Source organism: Lagenorhynchus albirostris, chromosome 4, assembly GCF_949774975.1.
Source record: "Lagenorhynchus albirostris chromosome 4, mLagAlb1.1, whole genome shotgun sequence".
NCBI lineage: Eukaryota > Metazoa > Chordata > Mammalia > Artiodactyla > Delphinidae > Lagenorhynchus > Lagenorhynchus albirostris.
The window spans coordinates 126486521-126496923 of NC_083098.1; positions in this window are offsets into that span (position 1 = coordinate 126486521).

The window sequence follows — 10403 nt, forward strand, 5'->3', positions numbered from 1 at the left end:
AAAGCCTCCTGCATCTTTGAGATTGTAATAAAATACATGTAATAAAATACATATTACGGCAAGAAAAACAATACATAGGTTCTTATAGCATCATGTTATCATTGATGACAGCAGTATTGGTAATCATAATAACAACACTAATGGCCATAATAACACAGTATAAGACTTTACAATTGCTTATATCTGGGGCATCATCAAAAGACATCATATATAAGCATTATTTCTCATCCCAATTTTACAGATAAGAAAATTAGGACGTTTCAAAGTGAAATAACAAACAAAGGTAATGAAATTGCCTAAGCTGACAATAAGTCAGCAAAAATTAAGGAGGTTATTTGCTAAACTACTAACTGGTTAACTAGCTAATGTTGACTCTAGTATATAAGAGGCTTAGAAAGGTTGAGATGTAAGTTTTGCCTAATGAAGAGCTGGCTGAGATGCCACGGATATTGAATTTGATCTTCTGATGTTTAACAACATGTCATGCTGCAGAACTTTGAGGAGTCCAGAGAACACTGAATTCCTGAATTACCTATTTTATAAGAGGATAGAGAAACTTCAGGGACTCTCTCTCTCCCCACTCTCCCCATCTCTGCCTTATTCTTTCAGACCAGATACTATAAATGACAAGGCACACTGCCACAAGAACCTCTGAGCTCACAGTTTTATAGCTTTGCAATCAGAGAAAAAAGGGATCTTTCCTGTAAGCTCTAATTTGAAAACTCCTGGGAAAGAATGCTGATTAGCATGAATCACCCATATACCAATCACCAGAGCCAAAAAATGGTGAAATGCCCCACAAGGAGTTGTGCCCATCCTGTGGTTTAGTGGTGTGGATTACTAAAAGCAGGAAAAGACAAAGCAATGTAAGTCCACAATACATATTTTCTTAATTGAAATAACTGAAATGTATAATAACCAGGCACTTCTAAATACATCTTTGAAATGGCTTTTTTTAGATGTGCATATATTAAAAAATTAAGTCTTCTAAACTTAGAGATTACTTGATCAAAAATATTATAATTTTACCTCATTTTTGGTTCTATTCTCCCTTATTTCTTTTTTTCCTTCCAGATTTTTATGATCTCACAGACATGAGTTAATTTGGCCATAATATGACTCTACTTCTGGTTCTGATTGTGAGAAGCTACTTAAGAAGGAAGGGTATTCGTGGAACACATCTGAATACTGACCGCAGACCAGCAGCCTTCCAGAAGACACTCTTAGTGACGACAACTTCTTTCCAGGTGTCTTCACTCTTGGTAACTGTATATTTTAATTTTACAGAAAAAAAGAAAAAGAAGAAAAGAAAGCCTTATTGTTAAGTTTCCATTCAGTGACTTATTGTAGATACAGATTCAGGTGTCGAACAACTCTTTACTGATGCCTACTCTGTGCCACTGTATTAGACTTTACAGAAAGAATGATGATCAAGAGAGAGGTGTTTCATGGGATCTTCTTCCTAGATAGTGAGGAAGACAATAAACAAATAAGCAAATAAATAAGCTAAATAATCACATGTTGTGAAAAATGGTATGAGATGAATAAACAGAACACTGTGATAGAGGTAAGCAGGGAGTTCTAGGTCAAGGATGACTTTTGCAAGAAGATGAAGCTAAAACTAAAGTATAGAGGATGAAAAGGAGTCAGCCACTTGGAGACTCAGGGGAAGGTGCTATAAGTCAGCGTTTCTCAACCTTGGCACTATTGACATTTTGGACCATACAATTCTTTATTGTGGGGGACTGTCTTGTCCATTGTGGGATGTTTAGCAGCATCACTGGCCTCAACCAACTGGATACCAGTAGTGGCACCCCTTCCCCACCCTAACTGTGACCACCAGAAATGTACTGGCCTTTGCCAAATGTCCCCTGGGAGAAAAAAATCATCCCCAGTTGAGAACCACTGTTCTAGGCAAAGGGAATAAAGAATGTAAAATCCTTGAATAGCATGAGATGCTGTTAGGGAAGTAAGGATAGATCATTAGTCCATTCAGGGGTCTGCAGGCCTTGGCAAGAATTTGGATTTTTTTTTATGTAAATAGTAAGCCATTGAACAATTTTAAGTTGGGGAGTAACACGTTGACATTTACAATAGGCTACTTTGGCTCCTGTGTGGGAAACAGATTTAAAACCATGAGGATAAATGAGATCTCAGGACCAGGCACTGTGGAACATTATTTATCTTCATTTAGAAGATAAAAGTAGACTGCAAAGTATAAGAGAAAACAGTATGAAAAGGAGCAACCAAAGAGGTTGGAGGAAAGCCATGAAAGAGGATGGTGTTACAAAAACTGGGAGGTGAGTCAAGGAGGAAGTGGTCGACTGTAACTAGATTTTTCTGGTTGGCCTCATCATCAAGTCACAGACTGAAGATTTCTCTGGAATTGCACTGGCTTAGCTCATCTTCTTGCCTAACTACAATTTCCTCTACAAATCTTCTGTATATAATTCCAAACTAAACAACCTGTTCAAGAACTTATAAAGGCTTCCTATTATAGCCCTGCATTGGCCTTGTTCATTCCTGTTTCTAAAACTTTGCTCTTGAAGTAGACATGTTTCCTCCTCAGTGCCTTCAAATATGCCTACCTATGAACCTTCCAAGCTGAAGCTCATATCTGATCTCCCACAGAAGCTTTCCCCAACAATTTTCGTCCACATAGATGTCTCTATTTTCTAAAAAATCAACAAAGCTTCCAGTTTTTCACTCTATCTGCTGAACACATTAGTTAAGGCTCATTGCCTGGAAATACAACAATGAAAAAATATGGTCCCTGCTCTCTAGAAGCTTACTAAGAAAATAACACTTGTCAATATTTCCTTGATGCATTTAGGAAAAAAGGAGTCTGCCTCATATCCAATCCTGAGGGGGCCATTCAGCTATTTCTCTATACTGTATTTCACTTTACCTCACCCAGCTGATTCATGCTTTGCCACGCCTTTAGATGTTGATTACCTCCTGGAACTACTGGATCACAGCTCCTCAGGAAAGAATATTGCTACTCTTACCACTTATCAGTGACAGGGTGAATATATCCTCAAGATGGTACATCTCCCAAAGTCTGAGTTATAATCACTCCAGAATAATAGTTAAGAGGCGTTTAAGTATGGTGGTGCTGATGATGTAATCTTTGGGTAGGCCTCATTCAAACAGTGTAAGATGATCTTTGGCATTCCAACTCTACTCTCTTTCATGATCTCAAGCCAGTGCGAGGTGCAGACATTTTTATTAATTTGGTTCCACCCAATAAATAACTATTGAATCAAACATACACACATATCCCCCAAGGACAAACAGTAATTCTCAGAGGCAATACATTTAAAACCTATGTTGTGACATTTCTAACTAAAAGTTTTCTAGGAGCAACTCCTGCCCTAAAATGCGGTGCACTGTCAGTTTTCCTTTTTTCTATGTTTGCTTCAGGCTGCCCTCTTGATGCTTAACTTGTGACCTATTATAAGTCTATCATTTAAAACTCAGTACTTAAATATGCCAAGAACTGGTAGAAAGTTTGAAATTACACGATTAAAAAAGTGTACAGTCAGGGTTTAGTCCAAATTTTTTTAAATTAATTCATTAATTTTTGGCTGCGTTGGGTCTTCATTGCTGTGCACGGGCTTTCTCTAGTTGTGGGGAGAGGGGGCTACTCTTTGTTGCGGTGCACAGGCTTCCCACTGTGGCGGCTTCTCTTGCTGCAGAGCACGGGCTCTAGGTGCGCAGGCTTCAGTAGCTGCAGCACGTGGGCTCAGTAGTTGTGGTTCGTGGGCTCTAGAGCACAGGCTCAGTAGTTGTGGCTCACGGGCTTAGTTGCTCTGCGGCATGTGGGATCTTCCCGGACCAGGGATCGAACCCGTGTCCCCTGCATTGGCAGGTGGATTTTTAACCACTGTGCCACCAGGGAAGCCTTTAGTCAAATTCTTGAGCAAGGTGAACTGAAGGGCATTCTTCTATAATCTCGAAATGAGGAAGGGAGATAGTATGAATCTTCATTATCCACAGTCCAAATTATTTTTCAAGAGTGCTCTGTCAGTTACATTTGCAAAGAAATATAGTACAACATAATTGTTATAATATAAATAAGTCCAGAAATGGTGAAAGAAGGGCAAGTCTGTCTCAGGAAGTTATGAAAGGTTCCAGGGAAGAAATAAGTACTCAACTGAGACCTACAGGATCTTGAGAGAACCTAGTAGATCAAAGAAGTGCAAGGAGTTCAGTATAGCTAGTGTGGAGTAAATGGGCAAGAATGGCAGATGAGATTAACAGTCTGGGGCCAGATCATGAAGAGGATGGGGGCCCCTGAAAAAATCTTGGTGAGGAATATCACGATTATATTTTCATGTTAGAAAAACTATTAATAGGCTGGAGTTGGACTGGAGTGGGAAATAACTAGATGCTATTGCAATAGTCAAGGGAGATGAGTTAGGAGAGATGATTACTTGATGGATTAAGGCAGTGAGAATGGAGATTAAAAAGAGAGGTGGATTTGAGAGATCCTTAAGGAGATGAGTCAACAGAATTTGATATTAGGATAGAGGAAATGAAGGAAATGTAATAGCGGGGTACCCATGGATTCTTGACTTGGGCAACTGGGTGCTATTACCTGAAATAGGGAATGAAAGCAGGCTAGGTTCCAGATGGTTGGGAAGAGATACGGCAGTAAGAATAGGGAATGGTAAAGATGCCCACGTCAATTTGGGACATAGTTAAGTACCTATATGAAATCCAAACGAAGATGCTGTTGCTTAAAAGTGTCTAACCTGAAGATATACATTTGGGAGTCCATGGTGCCCAGGATACTTACTAGGTAAGTCCATCATGGGGAAGAGATTGCTCAAGGAGACGAGGACTAACAACAAAAGAAAATGGATAGTTTGGAAACACAGAGGGCACACATAAGAAGAAAAATATTTAAAGTGCATCAAAGAGGTAGTTGCAGAAGCAGGAGAAAGTGGCACTAAGGAAACCAAGTGTAGAATTAATGGTGCTATTTTTTAAATGTAGAGTATTTTTTCCCTCATTCTCCAAACGTTTTAAATTTCCTGAAGGCAAGAACCATGTCTGAAATTTCACTGTATTTTCCTGAGTGCTCAATTCAGTGAAGGGAACATTAAATGTTCAGTAAATTCTCATTGATTCAGTCCCAGGTACTCTTTGCTTATACCGACCTAAAACGTTTCTTCGTTCTGTTTCTTCAAATAAACGTTTAGAGTTACCTACGAGTTTAGTTAAATCAGTTTTTATAATCTCTATGTTGTACCTGCAACAGCTTTGAAATGAGTTCCAAAACCTTACTACTTATTGGGAGGGATCAGTAGACAGTGGGTTTTTCATTTACTACTGTTCCTAAGAAACAAGTTATTCCAAAACAAAGTTTAGCCCATTCCCCAAGCATTAGCTTGCAACTTAAAACCTGTTGAAAGCACAGTAAGGAGGCAGACACATTTTTCTCACCACAATTAACCATTAACCGGGTCAACGTGTTTATTAAGTCTTTCAATTTATTAATAGTCACGAAACAACCAGCTGGGGTATATACACTCATACCAATGTAAGTCATTTAACTGCAAACAGATGCTAAAGAGAACTGAGTATTCGCAAGGGTTTCGAGGCCAGGCAGTACAGGTTTTCTCTGAGGTAACAACTCCTAACTTAAAGCCCAGTCCTTGGTGGATTCGCGTCCCTGAGCTTAGAAAATACTGAATAAACAAAGGACCAAGAGTATCGGAATAATCACCTCCGCCTGAGGAGCTATCCCTTCCTCCCCTCTACACCACACAGACCAACCTGCAGCCACCTTTCTCCAACAGCTAAGCCACAGCGCTCCGCTCCCGCCTTAGGAAAAATGGTCAAGCTCCTGCTCTCGCGGGATCTTGCGCCTCCGAGTAAGTCAACTGGATCGCGCGCCCCAACGAACCCCCGCGGGAACACAGTTCGTCAGGTCCCGAAAGCCGGGAAATCGCGTGCGGGGGCGGAGCCAGCTCGGTGAGCATGAAGGCGGGGCCCGCTCCAAGGAGGCGGGGCGGGGGCGAGGCGGGGATTGGGGCGGGGCTCCCAGGACCTGTTGATCGCAGGTGTCACTGCCCTGACTGGCAGTGTTGAGACGTGTGCGCATGCTCCGTGCGCAGGATCGCGCTTTGGGCGGCGGAGACCAGTCTCCTCTGCTCTAGTTCCCGGTGAGACCCGGTTACGGTGGCAGCTGTTGGTGTGTCAGCCTGTTGTCAGCTTGAGGCGGAGCTGGGCCAGCGGGAGGTAGAAGGCCCGTATTTCTCTACCTGAGCCGCACTCTCCCCTCACTAAAAGGACAGAGCTCAAGGTAAGTCTCCAAAACTAGTCCCTGGATGGAGGTCCAACGACCTGCTACCCCCATGGGCCTGACTCGGAGACCCTCATTCCAGTCCCAGGCCTCGTCTCTCCCCTCGCAGTCCCGCGACCTCCTCTCCCAGCCCACCCTCCTCGGGGCAGACTCAGGGCTCTTTGCCCGGGTTCTAGCGCCCGAGGTCACGCAGCTTCCCCGCCTCCTTCCCGCCGCGTCCGGGATCTGGCGGAGATGCCTTTGGCCAGGCTGGAGGCGCGCGCGAAGGGAGGAGGTGCTGTACTTACTGGGTCGTGGTTGTTAGTTGCTGCTGTGTTTGAGGGCTGGCCCGGGGCAGAACCTGAGATCCTGCTGGGTCGTTTACTGCATTGGGATTATGAATATTACGCTTACCTGGCGCCTGCCCCTCACTTTTCAAGCCACTGCCTCTCCCGAGCAGCAGCTTTTGAAAGGGGTCCAGGTAGTTATGTTGCCCTCTTTGGAGAAGAGATGATTCGTGAGAATCTTTGGGCTGGTGGTTTCTGGGTGGTAGTAGTAATTTAGAAAGTTAATGTTTAGCTTCTAAATGGCGACTTATGGGACGCTTACCAAACTACTTTTAAACATCGTTGGAGAACAGGAAGTACTTGCACAGGTGTAATACCCTCCGTTTCTAAAGACTGCAATCTGAGCGTGCTCTGAGGTTTTGTTATCCTGCTACAAGGTTTTCTTTATCAATGCGAAGCCTGATTAATGCTTGCAAAATGTACTGCAAGGCTTTATTTGTTAGATAGCAGAGTTGCCAAATGTTTTCTCATCTGGAAAAAAATATGTATTTTTTTGCAAGGAGTTTTCAAGGCTATTTCTGAGGGATGTTTAAATTTAGCAGGGTCTTTGTGATTAGGGTCTGATTCACTTTTCTGTTCTTTAAGGGAAAGCGTTGCTAATTCTCAATATTTAAAAGGAGGAGAAATTGCTAACAAAATTGTGATTGAAATGAACTTTTGGCTAAGTTAATACTTCTTGTTAGTTTAATTTTCTATGTCTTTTCAGTTCCATGATGATAGTCTAGGCATATAATCCTTAATCTTGTAAAGAGAAACTAAAACAAACGAAACTTATTTTGCAAAATCAGAATATATGATTTATCTACCATTGTCATAATTCCAAATAGACAAACTCACTGTAGGTAGGAGTTAATTATGTTCTGAAAAAACAAGGTTTTTGTTTTTATTTTACATTTTAGACGTTTTTAAAATGAGCTGTTTGGACAATTTGTTTAGGTTCATGATTACTGGTGATAAATCATGATGGTGATTTATTCAACTCAACTCACTGGTAGTTAGTGTATTTTTTACTACAGTGTGAAAAATAAGCAACCAAGAACAGATCTTTCCTTTTCCCTATTAACTAAAAAAACCTTTTTATAAATGTATGTAGATTGCATATAGTTCATGGAACTTGACACCAATAGTCATTCATTAATATTATTTTCTTTAGAAGATACAAAAAAGTAGTTTTTACAAGGAAAGCAATTTTAATGGTGGAAGGGCACCATTTTTCACCTAGTTTTCTTTTTCTTAAAAAAAAGAAATCACAAAACTTATGGTTTTAGTATGTACTGTGGGTCAAGATCTTTTCTATTATTTAGTGTCATATGTTTATTTTAAACTGTGTAGTATCAACAATTTTGGGATCATGGTTTAGGAGTTTGTTTTAGCAAGACAAAGAGTTTAAAGATGAAAATTCTGTTTTAAGGTAGTGTACACATTCAAAAGTCAAAATCACAGTTATTTTCCCTGCTGGTACTGTTTGGAACTCACCTATCATGCTAGAAAGGACATTTTTTACCCTACAATTTTCCAAAAATATGTTTGAAATCTATAAAGTGGTAGATTGAGCTATCCTACAAGGATGTTTAGTTACTAAAATACTTAGCAGATCTTGGTATTTGACAGCTTTAACTATAAGGTTTTTCTTAATTATAAGCCCTAAGGCACGCTACAGTAAGGTAACTTAGATATTTCATATGGAAGTATTTTGAACACAGGGTGTGCTAGATGTGTTTGGGCTCAAAAGATTGTCAGTATAGCCTACTGTTGCTCATGAGCTCTTGGATTAAAGGAGGAAGTGTGCTAATTTATGTCATATTTGGAGAGATAGCTACAAATTAGTGATGATACATATGTAGCATTAGTGTATTATTAATTTTGTACAGATGTAACGATTTTAGAAAATTTTGCATTACAGTATATGCACACAATAGGAACAAGGAATGTTCTACCACAGATAAAATTTTCAGAGGTTATTTAAACTTTAAATAACTATTTAATATCCTAATCTTGGCTAGTTATTTTCTTTAAATAATAGGAATACTACATATATAGAATATTTAGGCAAAAGTATTTGTTCTTTGCTTTTCCAAGTTAATCCATATCCTCTATCAGCAGTTCTTTTATAAACTAAGGGTACATGATTAGAACTGTGGTCTGTGGTTAGGACTGAATTTTAATGTAATTGGTTTTCTTTGGAATCATATATATTCTTTTTTTTTTCTTCCTTTTTAATTTTAGTCCCATGAATTTTATTTTGTGCTTTACAAACATTATTCTGAGGCGTCCATAGGCTTCATTAGGCCATCAAAGATGTCCATGACCTACCCCAGAGTGCCACAAAACATTGCATATGGTTGAAGAAATTTTGTTTTAGATGAGTCACTTCAGAAAAGTTGCTTCATATATTTGTAATTCATCAGAAAATAAAATGTTATACAACATAAATCATATTTCAATATCTTAGCTGTTTTAATGAATAAAGTCAGTTATCTGAGCTGTTGTGGTATTTTTGAATTAACTTGGAAATAATTACATTAGTCTTTTAGTCTTCTATTTTTTACAAATATTGACATGCAAAAAGCAGTTTGGAGAAATACTTTTCCTTTGGAATTTGGAAGGTTTTTTTTTACTTTTTGTGATTTTTCCAAGCTAGCAAATTTATTCAGTAAATATTTATTGACCTATTGTTGTATGCTAGGCACTAGAGATTGGAAAATTAATAAGACAATGTTGAAGTAGTCAGAAATAAGAGTTCTACCTTTCCTAAGCCTTGTCTTTGGCTATTCCCAATCCTCCCCCAACTGCATTGAGTTTACAAAGATAAAACAGTCTTTTTCTTACACCCTTGCTTTTGCAACATGCTGCTTCCCTTCTCTTCCAGCTTCCCAGTCATCTATACCACACCTGTGAATTATCTTCATTTTTGGTTACCACTGTATTTTTTACATCTCATTGTTAAAGATTTATAGAGGGAAGAGGGAAAAACTAAGGGAATGAAGATGATATGTGTATTGCATCTTAAGTGTAAGGAGAATACTGGATGGACAGCACAAGGGTTGGTAATGCAGGTGCGGGGAGCATTCTTACGACCCAGAGACATGATGTGAGCAATGTCAAGGGGCATTTTGGGTGCTCTAGTTATTGTTTATGGCTGGATGGATTGTCGTGTTATTTATGAATTAAAATCGTCATTAAGGAAGTTTTGAATTATTTTTCTGAAAAGTTGTACGTAGGTTGAATTTTTCTAAATTAAATCTTCTCTGTTGCTTACATTGTTATTTCAGAGTTGCTTTCCCTTTATTTCTGATGCATTGCCTTCTAATATTGTAACTCATTTCTCTTTCTCTAGCCCAAACAGCTTGTAAATGAATGTTTAAAATAATACTATGGTGAATCCACTTGTAAAATGAAGCATTCCCAAACATTTTTTTGTAAATTAGAATTTTTCATATTTTAAGTTTTCTTAAAGTAGGATAGTTCTATAAATGAATGTGCTTTTTTCTACTAAGAATGACTTATTAATAGATTTTAAAATTTAGAAATTAATACTTTATTGTACAGTTTAGCTGATGCCACTAATCTGGATTAAGGCTTTAGTCAAGATTGATATGTCAGTTTAAGGAAATGGAGAAATAATAAAATGGGGTATAAAATATCATAATACAGCTTTTACTTTTTCTTCAAATGTGTATTTATATTGTTAAAAAATCATTTTATATCAAAAATTGTGTTTTTGCTGTCATTATAATTAGCTTGCCTTTACCGAGTACCTGCTA